Here is a 17,978-nt window from a genome sequence, read left to right as displayed (position 1 = left end):
TTTGTTTTTTCATGACTAAGATCCAACACAATATCAGAACCCCCTCCATCGCAACTTTTCCATAAACCCTATGTTCCAAAGTTACGAGGTCTTAATCCTCTGATATGCCAAACTCCAATATGATGTCGTTAATCCACATGGCATATTTATAGAGATGACACATGTCACCTAGATTTGGCACATTAGGGCACCCAATATCGTTGAATTAGCCTGCCACATGTCCTCTCATACTGTAATGTCATTCTGATGTTAGATGAAACTGTAGCTTATTAGAGCCAATCTCATACTTCCATGTGTCCTCGAAGGAGAGAGAAGAGGTCCCTTCAAACCTTGGTTTTGCAAAAAAAATCCTTTGTTAATCTTCTTCGGCATTCCTCAACACTTTTAGTATTACCGACACTGCTAAACATCGTAAGTTGTTAGAGTACTCAGTTAAGGAATTCTGATACTTTGATGTCCCGATCCTCCAATGTTATTTCATGTATTTACTTGTAATTGAAAGGATAATGAATGCAAGACCTAATTGATGTCAAAACAGTTAAGGGAAGAGGGTGGTGATCCTTCTTTTCAAGTATCATATGAGTTATCAGTCATTTATGCTTTGTCTTGTATCAATTTCCTATAGATTGTATTAATGCCAAGTGTTTGAAAGAATGTTAGTCCCAGTTGGGGATGGTTAGGCCTACTCCTGGAGTGAGTTTTTGATTTATAACTCTTGTCATCATGTAAATTATGGATTTTGAAAGTTATAGGGGTTTCTGGGTAGTGACCTGCATTATGGGCTTGAAAAGTGGCACAAAAATCTCAGAGTCGCAAGCACAGGTCTGAAGAAAAAAGTCCCCTAACGCATGCATACCTTGATGTGCAAGTGTTTGGAGCCTCCCAGACACACCCTTGCCCTTATCAAGGGAGTGTCTGGGGGATTAGTGGTCTAAACGATCAGTGGGACCTAGGGGTTAGTAAGGGGAATGATTGAGATGCATTCTGGGAGTTTTGTAGTAGGTGCAGAAGGTCTAGTATGGTGTGTTTACGTCGATTCCACTTTCTTAACTGACACATAGGGAGTCAAATCGTATCATAGTAAATTCTCATCACATGTTTACCCTAGTTGGTCAGTTACTTGGGTAGATGTGGGAGGAGGGTTGTTATAGAGTGATATCAGAGCATGGTTCACCCCTCAGACTGGATGGGTTGTGTGTTGGTCATGCATTCTTGTCGGGTGCATAGGTGTTTCTTGTGTTGTAAGACCATGTGCTTACTGCATTCATATGGTATGGGTTATGGTTGCAGTGAGGTCGCCTCAAGGAGTTGATGGTGTTGTTTTGGAGTGTGTCATCATGAGTGTATGGTTGATTTTGCATTGTTTGTGCACGTTAGTACTCACATGTGGTCAAGTGTATAGTGATGTGGTGGTTGTTGTCATGAATGAGGTTATGGTATGTGTAGTTGATATGGTCATGCATTAATGATTGGACTCTAGCTATAATGATGGTTATATGGTTATATGCTTATGTGTTATATTTCTACATGTTGTCATGATTATGTTATACATGTATTATGCTTATTTGTTGATCCTGTAAATGAGGTATCCTCCCCGAATTATGCTAAGGTACGTTGGTTCATTGTGATTTGGTTTAGCTGACATGATATACCTTGCAGGAAGAATATCAAATATCACAAGCAAGATGGTATACTACAGTTCCTGAGACTCTCCCTATGGATCAGTTGAGCAATGTGGGGTTGGGAACTCTTCTGATTTGGAAGACACATTGAGAAGCTTAAAGGAAAAAATAAGGAGTTGTAAGGCAGACAATGACATAATCATACATGCATAGGAGAAAGAGGTAGAGGTAAATGCAGTGATACTTCAGAGTTTGTCAGAATTGTAGTGACAAGGACCACTTTGGATTAGCGATGAGCAAGAGAACAAACTAACAGGGCATATGGAAGTAGGTATCGTGGTGACTACATGTTGGATGGAGAGGACACGATCATAGATGACAGGTCCTTGGACACTCTGAATAGGAGAGGTGATGGATGAAGGTACTATTCTAGTTCTGGTTATGATAGGCATTATGATCATCATCGTTATCGTCCTTATAGGAGGAGTGACAAAGGATATTTATCAGATGACTTTAAGAAAGAAAAGCCACCTACATGTGATGGAGAGATGAAGAAATCATAGGATGCAGAGGCATCATTTCTTGTTATCAGGAAGTTCTTCAGATTGCACGATTATTCAGAGAGCGTGAAAGCAAGGACAACCACTTTCAGTCTTAAAAGGAAAGCATATATTTGGGTGGAGGATGTGAAGAATGTTAAAGGTATTCAGGAGGATGACTTGACTTGGAATGAGTTTGAGAGGCTCTTCAAGAAGAAGTATTTGTCAGAAAGGTAATATGATGATAGAGCTAAGGAGTTTTATGAGTTGCAAATGGGTTCCATGACAGATGATGAGTATACTAGTAGGTTCTTGGAGTTGTTGAGATATGTTCCTTACCTCAAGGAGGAGAAGGCCAAGGTTCAGAGATTCATCAGTGGACTTCCAGTAGCATACAGAGACTAGATTGAGTTCGATGAGCCTAGATTGTTGGAGGAGGCCATCTGAAAGCTGAAACATTGTTATGAGCAGTTGAAGCGCAAAGTTGAGACTAAGCGTGACTTGAAAGGAAATGAGAAAGTTAAAGGAGAATGGTCACCAAAGTGAGGAAGATCTTAATATGTAGGTGAGAAAGAAAATTTGGTTATACTTTGGCTTGTTTTTCTCCCAGATTTTAACTAATTTTGACCCTGTATTGGCAGAAAAGCCTCCAAGATGAAATATACTAACAGATCCAACAACTGATCCCTAAAAGAACTCCTCTATGTGGCAAAGTAGATCTAAAATGGGCAAGAAATTGTTATCGTCGTGGAAGAAATTGAATGTGATATTATCAGAGCATGAGCTAAATTAGGCATCTCCTTAAGCCGTAGCCATTCATATTCTGCCATAATTGGATCTAAAGGAATAATTAAGCTCTATTTTACCTTTATTTGCTCCATATGTTGAGAAAATAAAGGAAGACTGTCAGTATTCCCAACACGTATAAATACCATCTCTAGGTTCTACAATCAAGGATTGGAAGCATGGAAAAAGCCTTCTCTATTCTGCAATTCAAGATTCTAAAAGCGCTACTGTAATGGGGATTTAGGGCTGTAGAGGAGAGGAGAGTTTAATGTCAGATCTGAGGAATAAAGAGATTTATCTTTTACATATTTGAACTATGCATGATGAGTAGAGCTTGCACTATTGTAGCTCATGTTTCATTAACAAAGTTTATGAGTTGTAGAGGGCTGTTGGAGATCAGAGCAAGGGAATTAGACTTAATAAATTGACATTTAAGATAATATTGTTTTAATACTAGTTTCATTTTATAATAACAGAGACTTGTGATTTTCAGTCATATTTGTGCACTATTGTCTATGTGAGTGAGTTATTGCAATTATCCGTTGTTTATCTCTACTCTTATGTGCTGAACTCTGATTTCTGAGTAATTACTTACTCAGAGATCAACCTTTTGAATCTATTTTAACAAACAATAATATTATGTGAACTATTTCCTTATATTATTGTTTAATCATTCGAGTTTTTGGATTACTAATCGTCATCATTTTTGTGAACTACTTCCTAAATGTTGTTGATTAATAATTCTCGTTAAAGGATCTCTGAACATGATATGTTTAGTAGTCATAATATCAACTAATTGAACTACTTTGTTAACTTGATATTCACTATAATCTAGGCATATTTAAATATCAATTCAATTAGTTATCTTGCTCTCGGTTGGGTTAGATATACATCTTCGTAATCGAGATAGTTTTAGGTTTTCTATCCTTTTGCTTGTATTCTAGTATTAGAATTTACATTTAATTCTACATTCCTAGAAGTCCTCTTATCAAAGAGGCAAACTTTAGTTGTGGCTTAGCTAAGCCTGAGATCAACTTAAGGATCACTTTCTTGCCTGATCAACAAGGGGGTTGATTTGATGTCTCTTCTCTATTGGTAGGTGAAATTCATATTTTAAGTCAGTGGAGATAGGGAGAAGGTAAGTGGGATTAGTTTAACTAGTTGCAACCACCATTTCAACGGAAAAGGAGTTTCTCTAAGTTCTCGACTAGGTGGTCTCCCTTATAATGTTGTAGGCAAAGATTTTCGAGCCTTCAACATTTTTGGTGCTAGAAGGAGGGTTTGTGAATTGTTTTCTTTGAATATATTTTCTATTTAATATGGAGTCATGTAAAATATTTCCTTGGAGTTTCTTTATTGGACCTCATCCAAAAACCACTCTAGTAAAGGAAATCAAGATCTCATCTCAGGTAAAAGATAATGGTAAGACATGTTTTTATAATCATCTCCTTCAATTTATCTTAAGTTGCAATAATTCCAATATTGACGAAGATATTATTTACAAAATCTTTACTCTAACTTTGACATGAAAAGCCAAATACTAGTGCTTGTCACTTCTAGTTGCCTTTGTATGTAGTTGGGACGAATTTTTGAAGATTTTCATTCTCACATTTCAGGAATATGACTATGAAAAGGTGTGTGATCAGTGAGAAGAATTGCGTAGGATGGAAGGTGAGACTTTGGATATGTTTTATGTTAGATTTAAATTAATTTTAATGCAATTTAGGTCCAAATATTTGCCTCCTCAATTCCAATTAATTGGATGGTTCAGGCATTTAGTGTCTTTGTCCTGTGATAACTATCATGAACTAGAAAGTATAGCCTTTGTTGATAGTGATACACTTGCTCAAAATGACAATTTTGATTCTTCGCAAATTGAAATTACAAATGATAATGTCAGAAATTATCCAAAATTACATAATGTTGATCAACTAGAATTTAAAAAAAAATCACAATCTATTAGTAGCAATCAACAACTAAATAAGTAGTAATTAAATCAACCACAGAATGCCGACAATGCACAACCTATTGCTGAAATTAATTCACAATCCACTGATAATAGATTGCAAATGATGGAGAAACTCATCAACAATTTGCAAATCAATCAAATATATTAAGAATCTGAATTGTCTATTTTGGAAAATCAGAAATCATCTATGCATAGAGAAATCTTTAGGTATATATATTCAACTTTCTATTTTTCTCTCTACCCTAATATCTTTAACAATATTAGTTTAATTCATAATCAATCAACATTTCCTTGGAATACAAATTTAATATTAGAAAATAGAGGAACTGATTTTAATAATGAATTATTAATTTCTGATATTGATAGAGAAAATTCAATCGATAATTCAATTAATAAACCTGAAGATTCTCTTAACTTGATAGTCAATCACTTGCCTAGTTCTGATTTATTTAATTCATAGGAAAAGAACACTTATGAATTACTTATGATGATGACTTGGAAAATAAAAACACAAGCTATTTTCTCTTTGGAAATGATTTTGCCTAATTCCTTAGGTGAATCTATTTTGAAGATAAAGAGAATTTTAATTAAGGATTTATTCCGGTCCATTCTAATTTTCAAACATTCAATCATCCTATTAATTTTGGTATTCAATAACCTATCCCAATTTTTGATTCTTATGATAATGAAATGCCCTTTTTGGATCATAAGCTTGAAATCTTCCCATTCCTACAAAAGAAAGAAAACAATGAGTTTAATTTTATAATTTTTATTGATGCTTGTGGGAAATAAATCTTTGCAAATGAATCCTAGCCATGTTGTACGATTACTTGTAACATTAATGTAAACTTCTATATGCTCCGTTTTCAGTTCCCTTGATTTGAATTTATTTTTCTTTTGAATCTCATTTTTGAATTTCTGAGCACATTGTATTGGTATTTTGAACATTCAAACTCTAGACACTCATCAGGTGCATTAATAAGCATATATGAGAATCAATTCAAGAGTTTCAGGCAAGGACATCAACTACTTTTTATTTTGAAATTTTATTTGTTCATGCTTGACCAATTTATTTTTGATTTTCAAATAAGTTCATCAAAAATTCTAGCACTTGAGAGTGCACCATTTCATTTTGACTAGCAATGAGAAACTTATATAAACCTTTTAAATATTCATCCATTCTTTATTGATCCATTTGAAAAATATCTGGAAGTTCCAGTGCGTAGGAATATTTCTGACTTTGCTAGTGTTTGACAGGCTTCAATAATTAAAAATGTATCATTCAAGCCTAGCATGATGTTTCCTCTTCCTTCGAACTTCTTCCAATCATTCACTAAAATTCATGCTATTTTTTATGATCCTGTAAACATTTGGTTGGAATAATTTCAAGGTAATAATTTTGTAAATAAATTTATTTCGCTAAATTTGTTAATTGTGCATAATAGGCTGAAATTTTCTTTTTATAATTTAGTTTCAATTTTACTCTTGTTGTTTGACTTGTACATACATGCAAGAATTAAAATGAGAAAATGGTTACATTGGAAGTATGACTATACCTAGTCATGTTTCCTTTCATTTAGTTAGAATTAGGGATAGATTAATTTAGATTTAGATTCTTTTTCTGATTGCATTTATTTCATTATTTCAGATTTTTAATAAGAAAGTAATGAATCCAAGTTTTTCTTGGCATCTCCTTTCATTTTCTGGAAAAATGTCTTGGAACATGTTGGAGTTCTTATATAGTCAGATCATATACACTTGTGATGTGCTTAATTGCATTGCTTTTGCAAAACTTCATTGCATTGTTTTTGTAATGAAAACATGTATCAAGAAGTTTCAAGGAATTACTATGACTTGGCAATTTTGGATTCACAAGTATCTCTAAAGGCTTATTTTATCACTTTGATCCTCCGATGGAAATTTGAAGTGGATATGATTAATAGTTCATTACTTAGCATTTTAAATTGAATAAATTATGATTTTGGGCCAATGAAAATTACATTCAAAGCCACTTCTTCATGCTTTTACTTCCAATTAAAAGAAGAGGTTACTTTGGCTGGAAAAGACATTTTTCTTAGGTAAGATCAAACATAATTCTCCAGTGGTAAGTTTAGTATGCCCATTATCATCCTTTTATTTTCTACATTTTTTCCTTTTACTTGAATTCCTTGCTTCTGTTTTCTCTTCTAATTATATTCCCTTATCTTTGTCTCCTGTGTTTTGTAGGTTTTCATTGGTTTGAGGTTTTATTTTGTAAAAGTAGTTAGGAAGAACAATCAAGGAGTTTTAGGAAGTTTCTTCTTCCCTTTCTTGTTTCTGATTTTCATTATAATTGATGGTACTTTTCTTAAAACAAAACAATATTTAAAGACTTGAAATTTAAATGTTTAGAATAGGATTTTTAAAAGGAGAAAGTCCCTAGAAATTGCAGATTAATGATTTATGATTTAATAAGCCTCAATTAACAAATTTCTTCACAAGACAAAATCTCTAATCTTGAAATACTTTTTATATCTTGTAAATTTATTTATGTAGAGCTCATTCTCCCGATTGGCTTCCTTGCTAATTTGCTAACATTTGGTGCTTTCATTTTTATTTCATTTTCACATAATCATATGTATATACCAGAGTGTTTTTTGTTTGTTGAAATACCATTTCTTTTGGTTTTATACTTAGGCTATATTTCCATCTGTGTGATCCAACAGAGTTCATTCCAAAAGGAATATTATTAACAGAAAAAGTCATTATGCTATCTTTCATACTTTCACTTCACTATAATCTCGGACAACTTAATCATCATTCTGCTAAATGATCTTTGAAATTAACACTTTAAGGAATAATTCTATCATATGATAAGCTATAACATATTTAGCTACTAAAGCAGTAAAGTTCATCAATAAAAGTTTAGCATCTTATGACTCTTCCTGTCATCCCGATCTCTTAAGCAGTGGATTTGTCTCCCCATCCATTAATAAAATATTTTTAGAGTGTAATTCAAAAATAATAAAAGACTTGAAAGATAGGGGGTCTCACCAAGAGCCAGCCTACCATGATCATAGGCACTGATAGTGGTGACATTATCACAATTGGTTACCAAGCCAGGATAATGGATGTAGCCAAATGGTTATAAGACATGAGGTCTCATCACGAGCTGACCTGTTCGCTATTATTAGTACTGGTGTATGGCATTGTCAATATCTGGTCACCAAGCTAGGACAATGGCTTTCAAAGTAACTAAAAAGAAATAAAATAATTATTACTTATTCCTCTAAAGTATAAACTAATGGATGGGATACTGATACTTCCAAGGGTTAAAAGGTGACCCTATCAAGGCTATGGATGCTTGCTGGCAGCAATGGCACCACCTATGACATTTGAGTATATCTTTAAGCTGAACTCATAAATAAACTTTGTTTTCTTTAGTTCAAGCTAACATCTATACATAGTTGTCTAAAATATGATTATACTCTTATATCTAATACAAGATATTTTATGCAGATGTTGAATTCTAAATGGTTTTTACAGAGATATTTTTAAAAGGAAAAGTTGAGTCCTAACATCTTATCTTTATTCCTGTTTCTTTGAACTTCCTTGGTATTTGGCCAGAGATAACTGTTTCGCCTGGTGTATCGCCAATTGTTGTAGTACTCAACAACCCCCCATTTAATTTTTATTTTATCCATATAATAAAATTATGGGGACCCTTTTTGCATTGCATGTAGGCTTTGAGTGTGTTTACTTCATTTCAAGTCTAATGTGCCTTTTATTTACATTTTTTTTATTTTTATAGTTTGCCTAAGTTTGATTAAGTTTGTTTGTTAATAGACTTTGTAAATAATTTTTTGTTTTAAACATCTTAATTATTGAGATTAACGAATAAAATATATCCCCCAAGACCAAACTTGTGTTACAACATGTGGCAATGACTCTCTACTAAACAAATAGTGGAACTTTAAGTTACTAGAGTATTCTTTTGGAAACTTTATAATCAAATTTTGATGATATATATTATAAAGTGGTTTTAGTTTGTTGGAGACTCACATATCACGTAACCCTCCTCGGCTCTCTTATATTAGAGAATTCATTATTGAAGTTTTGTTATGTGTCACCACTAAAAAACTTTGATCTCTGATATGTGATAATCATTAACCTCTGATCTTTGATATCATATTTCCCTGATTTCCACGCCCTTCAATCACTGATTATCCCTAAAGGTCTCTAATCTCTGATTTACGATAATCCAATGACCTTCAATCTCTTACAGGTCTTTGCTCTGACCTCCGACCTTCGATATGCTCCAATCACTGATATCTGGACTCGACTTGATTTAAATTTTTGATTAATTATAATATCGCATCTGCTCACTAATTGAAAATTCTAAAGTGATACTCTGATATGAATTAACCCTCCAATCGTCGATTTAGTTACGGATTTGATATATTTATTAAAATGAATTAATTATGATTTCACATCCACTCCATATTGGAGCTACCCATATCGTAAATATTTTGTGTTGTCTCATTTTAAAAGCTCAAATGTTGCCACGTGTCACTATTTGGTACAGTTGTAATGTTTTAATAAAAAAATCCATTTAATTTGTTTTAAGTCTGTCTCACAGCTCATATTTCATATTTTATTGTTTTCTTATACTTTGGCTTGTTTTTCTCCTTGATTTCGACTAATTTTGATCCTGTAATGGCAAAGAAGCTTCCAGGAACTAATAGACCCAACACCTGATCCCTAAAAGAACTCCTTCAGGTGGAAAAGCAGATTTAAAATGGGCAAGAAATTGCTATCGCTGTAGAAGCAATTTAATGTGATCTTATCCGAGCATGAGCTAAATTGGGCATCTCCTTAAGCTAGATCCATTCATATTCTGCCAAAATTGGATCTAAAGGAATAATTCAGCTCTATTTTACCTTTATTTTCTTCATCTATTGAGAAACTTAAGGGAGAATGTTAGTATTCCCATCATGTATAAATACCATCTCTAGGCTCTGCAATCACGAATTGGAATCATGGAAAAAGCCTTCTCTACTTTGCAATTCAGGATTCTAAAAGCACTACTGTAATAAGGATTCAGGGCTATAGAGGAGAGGAGAATTTAATCTTATATATAAGGAATAGAGAGATTTATCTTTTACATATCTAAATTGTGCATGATGAGTAGAGCTTGCACTATTGTAGGTCATGTTTCATTAACAATGTTTATGAATTGTAGAGGATTGTTGGAGATCAAAGCAAGGGAATTGGACTTAATAAATTGGTATTTAAGATACTATTGTTTTAATATTAGTTTCATTTTATAATAGTAGATACTTATGATTTTCAGTCATATCTGTGCACTATTGCCTATGTGAGTGAGTTATTGCAATTATATGTTGTTTATCTATGCTCTTATGTGTTGAACTCTGATTTCTAAGTAATGACTTACTAAGAGATCAACCTTTTAATTCTATCTTAACAAAAAATAATATTATGTGAACTATTTCATTATATTATTGTTTAACCATTCAATTTTTTGGATTACTAATCATCATCATTTTTGTGAACTACTTCCTAAATGTTGTTGATTAATAATTTTGGTTAAAGGATCTTTGAATAGGATATGTTTGGTAATCATAATATCAACTAATTGAACTACTTCATTAACTTGATATTTAATATAAGCCACACATATTTAAATCTCAATTCAATTAGTTATCTTGTTCTCAGTTGGGTTAGATCTACATCTCTGTAATCGAGATAACTTTAGGTTTTCTATCCTTTTGCTTGTATTCTAGTATTAGCATTTATATTTAATTCTAAATTACTAGAAGTCCTCTTATCAAAGAGGCAAACTTTAATTGTGGCTTGGTTGAGCCCCAGATCAAGTTAAGGATCACTTTTTTACCTAGTCAGCAAGAGGGCTGATATGATGTCTCTTCTCTATTGGTAGGTGAAAGTCATATTTTAAGCCAATTGAGATAGAGAGAAGGTATGTGGGCCTAGTTTAACTAGTCAGAACCACCATTTCAATGGAAAAGGAGATGTTCTAAGTTCCCAACCAGGTGGTCTCCCTTATAATGTTGTAAGCAGAGATTTTCAAGCCTTCAACACTCCCCCACAACTTTCCAATGACTATCTTTGCAAAATGTCAGCAACCTTCTAGTTTGTCCTCTAATTACTTAGTTCCCAAAAAAGAAGGACCCAATAGGCCTCGACCATAGTTCATTGACTCATCCTCGAGTCAATCCTTTACCAACACTATTGGTGTTGTTGATGCTTTTGGTGTTGCTTCCTGCATTGTTTCCCCTTGGTTGGTTCCTTCAAACAAAGGACCCAACTCAGGAACAGATTCAATGTTCGCCTTTCTGAACTGACTGAAAGTGTTGAGTACTTCTTGCCATGCACCTGTGGGAGTAGCCACTTGGGAAAGGAAGTAGGATGCAATGTTGGCAATAGGTTGGGTGGGTTGTGTCATCAATAGAGAATTACATTGCACATATGTTTCTTGGCTGAGTTGTTGCAATGTTTCCAATGAGTTGGTATTGGTGGCCAATGGTCCCAAAGTATCTGCTTGATCTTGGTTGATTTATCTTCGATCTCTTGTATTTGGGTCTCAAGATTATTCACTTGTGCTAGAATCCCCTTTCGCTAGCCCTTGTCTCAGGTACCCTTGGCCTCATTAAGTAGGTGAATTACACAGCTGCGCAGAGGGTAGACGAGTTGGTTCTTCTTTGCTAGACATCCAGACCAGTCGTGAACCTGCTATAGAAGGACGTGAGATTCTTCTGTAGTGTTGATGAGTGAGGCTTTTAGGCCTGTTGCATTTGCTAGCTTTTGCTCGATCTCAACTACGTAGTGGTTGTTAGGGTCCGAAAATACTCTTTGGGTGGCAGTAAGGTTTTTCTTGACCTTGCGATTGGTCGAGACCAGATCAAGACATGCTTCCTTGATATGATCACAACATTCAAAAAGGGTAAAGGAAAAAAGTCTTCTGGGGCATTAGGCACTACTTTTGAGACTAAGGGCCACAATACCTAGAATTTTTCAGTTATCTGATCAAGTTGACCCTAGAGATGGTGCTTTTCTTGGAGCAGGTGATCACATTCTGCAGTGAGGGAAAGTCTTTGTTGTTGTTGTTGTGCATTTTCGGTGGGTAGAACACTATGCAACACCTCAGCCTGGAGTGCAGCTAGTTGAATAAAAGAAAATAGTTGGGTTGAGGACCAACACTAGATATCATCGGGGCTCATTGTCTATGGTTCGTGAAATAGAATTTGCAATGGATGTCCACTGGAAACTGACTTCTCAGAATGCACCTAGGGAGATGTTGTCAACTACAAGGGCTCAATTGTTAGTATTGTTTTCTGCTCGACTATGTCTTCCTTCTCCTGCCATTCCTCTGCAATTGTTAGTTCTCAATAGGTTCCTTCCTCCTTTTGGTTATCTCCCCTGTAACTTCCTAACGATTATCTTCACAAAATTTCATTAGCCTTCTAGATTTTCCTCTAATTCCTTAGTTCTCCAAAATGAAGGATCCAAAAGGCCTCGACCATAGTTCATTGACTCATCCTCGAGTCAATCCTTTACCAATGTTGTTAGTGTTGCTGATGCTTATGGTGTTGTTGATACTTCTGGTGTTACTGATGCTTCTGGTGTTGTTAATGATTCTGGTGTTGCTTCCTACGTTGTTTCCCCTTGGCTAGTCCCTTCAAATGAAGGACCCAACAATATATATAAAAGAACGATTTGCTCAATGCATCTTAACAATGTGCTGACATTTGCAACCATTGTTTAAAAGGTCTTTGTTTAATGTTGTATTTTGTATATATTCCTCCATCGCATATGTATGGGAATAGAATCTTCAATTGGGCCTTGATAAGGATTTTAAGTGCATCACTTTTGCTTTGTCTTGCATATCACTGTTTATCAATAGGTTAATTAAATAATTCTACAACAATATTTTATAATTTAAAAACTAAAGCTTAGGATGCGTAACAAAGATTAAGAAAATGCTTGAAAGCTTAAAGGAATATGTAAATGTGCCTAGTGGTTCTCGATACTGCGATATGTCATGCACTTTTTGGCATTTCAAATACTTAGTATTTCATGCCCTAATAAGATATTTTCTTCAAAATGTGGCATTCAAGCACATGAACAAGATTGATGATTGTAGGGGATATGATATGCAATGATTCTTATCATGATGCCATGTAATTGTTGGGATGGGGTCCCCTAGGTTAGTTTGGGGTTAAGATAACCCAAATTTTGGTACAATTTTGTAAATAATGTAAAGTCTTCGTGATTTGTGGTTGCAGAACACATAGATGATTAGGAGTCAAAGGGGCTTAGCCCCTTGTTTTGTATAAGTTTTGAGTTGGTTTTTGAGGTTCACCCATGGTCCGTGGACCATGGCATTGTATGAAAAATACTATAAATAGGTGTGTCTTAGAGAGTCTAAGGTGATAATCATAGGATAAGAACAAGAAGTAGAATGAAGATAAGGAATTGGGTTGATTGAAGAAGCGAGGGTAGGAAGGCTCTGCTTCCTGCACTTAGATAAGTGAATGAAAGGCTCCACAGCTGAGTGCATGAAGGCCTAGGTAGAGTCTACAGTTGAGTGCGTGGACCCCTGTAGCTGTGTGCGCAGGGAAGTTTTGAGTCTGTAATCTGTGAATTGAGATCAATAAAGACAAGTTTCTGAAGAATTATTGGGTATTTCTATTCATGTCTATTTATGCTATATGTTGTTGATGAATGACTTGATTTATGAATTATTGATTGAACGCTACGTGATTCTCTTGAATGAGTCATAATGATGTACTCAATGCATGTTTGAATATGCTCTCGATTCCTCTTATTTTTATTAATGACTTAAGTAGATTTGCATGAACATTAATTTAGATTGCTTTCTGATGCGCGTAAGTAGGTGAATTGACTGTTTAAGGTCCGCAAGGAATAATCGTAGACCTTCGTGAAGGTTTGAAGGCCGTTTTAACAAAATTGTAGTAACGTGCCCTAAGAGTTTATCGATCTGCATGAAGGCAGATCCAAGGCGCTGGAAGACATCACACTAGTCTCTGGATGCAGAAACTTGGTTCTTGCATCCCCCCATACTACTTCGGGTGAGACTATAGCTTGCGTTATGTGGGTTGTTGCCGGCATAATAGGTAGTGTTTTGTTGGTTGGCGCAACTAACTCTAAACTTGGGTTAGGACCCCTATGCCAACAAATGGTTTTGTTGCCAGGACCGAGATCTTCTTGAAAGAGATGTGTCATTGTTAAATAGTGAATCCATACAGGTGAGGATGGTTTTAGAAGAGGAGGAATGACCTGTTGAGGAGTTTTGTGAACCCAACGTTTCGGACTACAAAGTGAGTCCATCATCAGGGGATGCGACAATAGATATTCTTCAACATTAATGATGTATCCCAGAGCTATGATTATTATATATATATGAGAGTTATTAAGAATGTGAAGAAATTAGGTCGGCTATTTATTTTCATTTTATTTATTTTATTTTAATATTATTATTATTATATATTGTTTTTATTTAATTATATTTTATTGTTGTTATTTTATTTTTTATTTATTATTTATTTGTTTGATTGATTTTAATTTTGTAATTATTTTTTTTTTTAATCTATTTAATATTCCCTTAATAATATTATTTATATATATTATTATTATTGATTTGATTTATTATTATTATTTTTATTATTATTATTAGATTATGATTTTGATTTGATTTATTATTATTATTACTTATTAGATTATTATTTTTGTTGGTTGGCGCAACTAACTCTAAACCTGGGTTAGGACCCCTATGCCAACAAATGGTTTTGTTGCCAGGACCGAGATCTTCTTGAAAGAGATGTGTCATTGTTAAATAGTGAATCCTTACAGGTGAGGATGGATGGTTTTAGAAAGAGGAGGAATGACCTGTTGAGGAGTTTTTGAACCCAACGTTTCGGACTACAAAGTGAGTCCATCATCGGGGATGCGACAATAGATAATCTTCAACATTAATGATGTATCCCAGAGCATGATTATTAATATATATATATATATGAGAGTATTAAAAATGTGAGAAATTAGGTCGGCTTATTTATTTCATTTATTTATTATTATTTTAATATTATTATTATTATATATCTGTTTTTATTATTATTATTATTTATTATTGTTGTTATTTTATTTTTTATTTATTGTTATATTTATTTTTAATTTATTTGTTTGAATGGTTTAATTTTAATTTTGTAATTAGTTTTTTTTTTTTTTTAATCTATTTAATATTCCTTAATAATATTATTTATATATATTATTATTATATTAATTATTATTGATTTATTATTATTATTATTAGATTATTATTTTTGAGATGTGTCATGTCACATCATTGGAATTTGACCAAGAAAGAAATTAAAGTGGTTGGATAGGAATATCACGAGTTCGTGGCGCAAGAAAACAAGATATGCGCCTATCGAAGGAAGAGTGGTTGAACAGGTACCTGTATAAGGTACACGATATCTTCTTCTGCACCTTCACCATTGAACTGTAGGAGTGGTTAGCCAAATTGACAGATAGTAAAGGAGGTGGAAGCTCGATAGTCCTATAGTGCGGAATCCAGAATTAGTGCGACGACGAGAAGCCTCTAAAAGAAAAATCATGCAGGCTGTCGATCATTGGCTCGATCGAATTCTAGGAGGATTTGTTAATTGCAGTTGATACCTTAGTCAACTATAGCGAAGCAGAGCGAAGATTTGTTAAGGGACCATGAGGTAAGTATTTAAGATCATTGAATACTTGGATTAAAATGTTGTTATGTGAAAAACGGATGATGTCATTACCTTGATGTTCGAGCTACGTGAAGTGACGATTCTTTAGAAATCGCGAAGATCAGGACCAAAATATAGTCCATGATTGGACCCCTTCAAGTGACGACAAAGGGGCAAGATAGACTACACCGTGAAGCACTGTTCAACTAATCACTCAGGGGATTCCCAGAACAAATCATCCATCCACCTAGCTCCGCCTGCCCTCCATCGCACACACCTTCGCCACCCCTCCACCTCCACCTCCACCCTTCAATATGTGAATGCAATGAAGATGTTGGTCTTCCAGGCATAGGAAGTGAAGAGCCAGAGCAATTTGGTTTGTTGTGAATAGTGTATGGACGCGCAAAAAATTGCTGATGATAATATAAAGAAGGCACAATTGGTTACCATTCTGTAGGATCACATGCTAACCTAGTACATTAAGTATTGTTGATAATCCTCTTGATGCTAGCAGAGACTAAGACAACTTTCAACAAAGAGTTCAGTAAACCTAAATTGGACTCACAGTCAGTAATTAGATTTAAGGAGATCATGATGAGGTCGAAGAGACGCCCTGGGAGTTTGATCAGAGGTTGAAGTGTCAGATCAGAGAAGCTAACATGAAGATAACAGATAGCTAGCATCGCGAATGGTTTAAAGCATCGGTTTTGCCCCACTTTAGAATTTATCTATCACAACAGAAGATAGAAATGCATGCAGAAGCCTTGGAGATCACGATGAGGTTGCATGCATCAACTATTCAGAATATGAACCTAGGAGTACAATAGGTCCATTCACAATTAGAGAGCTTACACTTAGAAATACAGAGTTTGAAGAAAGATAAGGAAATTAAGCATGAAGTGCGCACATAAATCGGTGTTGTAAGTGCAAGGGCCACGGGCATGATAAGGATCACTGTCCTATGTACACGAATTATATTATGGGGGGGGGGGGCAATTCCTAAAGTCGGAAGCCCCAATAGGGTTGAGCATGGGGGCTGTTCTATGGTGCACCATTTGTCAAGTCACTGGGCAAGATGCGATGGACAATTTCCATTTACTTCAGATGTTCATTCAGACACCCCAACAATTATTTTGTAACTTTTGCAAATCGGTGGCCATGATGAGCATCACTATCGAAACTATGCGCTGATGACGGAAAGAACCCCTACATACCGTATGCAAGCAGAAACTCAGCCTCTAGATAAAGGCATAAGAGGAACGCACGAAGGATATCAAGGTTGAGGATGAGGCCGAGGAGGAGGAGGACCTGGTATAGGTCGTGGTCAGATTATCTGCTACAATTACGAACAACCAGGGTGCTATGTGTGAGAGTGCCATAATGTTACACACCCATCATGTCAATACTGCAGATAGTTTGACCATATTATAGAAGAATGCCCAGTGCTAATAGCTAAAATGCAAGAAAAGAAAGCGTAGCCTCAGCAGCTTACACAAAATCTACAAATGATGAGGGTTGAGCCCCGCAAACAAGATCAGAGCATTAATATTGTGCTATGAAGTGGAATGACGATTGGTGTTGATAAAGGTAAACAGCTTGAAGAAGAAGGATGGGTCCACAAAGTGCCAGAAAAAGAAGTTGGTTTTGATTTGGAGCATGCTAAGGAAACATTTATGGAAGCCAAGAAGAGCTTCATGGAGGCCTCCACCTTAGAAATCCATGGAAAGATATAAGAAGTCAATGCGCCTCCAGATGTTAATCCTTCTGTACTCATTACATTTTTGGAGACCTGCATGAAACTGTTGCACGATAGCAAGGTTGTGGCAGGCTTGCAGGAACTAATAAATAAATGTGCCAGCAAGGAAAAGGCCCCTGGTGAACACCGTGCAGCTAGAAATATTGGCAAGCATAAGGCTCGAATAGGGCAAGAGATGAGGCTAACCATGCAGATAGCTGATTATGAAATGGATCAAGTCATCTTGGATTTGGGGTCTGATGTGAACGTATTAACGAAACAGACATGGGAAAGGATGGGGAGACCTACGCTGCAGTGGTCTCCAATTCAACTCAGGATGGCGAACCAATAGAAAATCATCCCCATGAGACAGCGACTTGGAGTAACAATTGATATTGAAGGTGCAAGTGGCAGACTTTGAAGTTATAGAAATCATTATCGACAATAATCCCTACCCCACACTCCTGGAATTGATTGGACTATTGATATGAATGGGGTCATTAATATGAAGAAAAGAACGATGTCATTTGAAAGAAAGTTGCTTCGGGTTATAGTGGCCACTGG

Source organism: Pinus tabuliformis, chromosome 8 (genome assembly GCF_031772625.1).
Source record: "Pinus tabuliformis cultivar Carrire ecotype Pingquan chromosome 8, CPIR1, whole genome shotgun sequence".
NCBI classification, from domain to species: Eukaryota; Viridiplantae; Streptophyta; class Pinopsida; order Pinales; family Pinaceae; genus Pinus; species Pinus tabuliformis.
Note: the sequence above shows the minus strand (reverse complement) of the source record.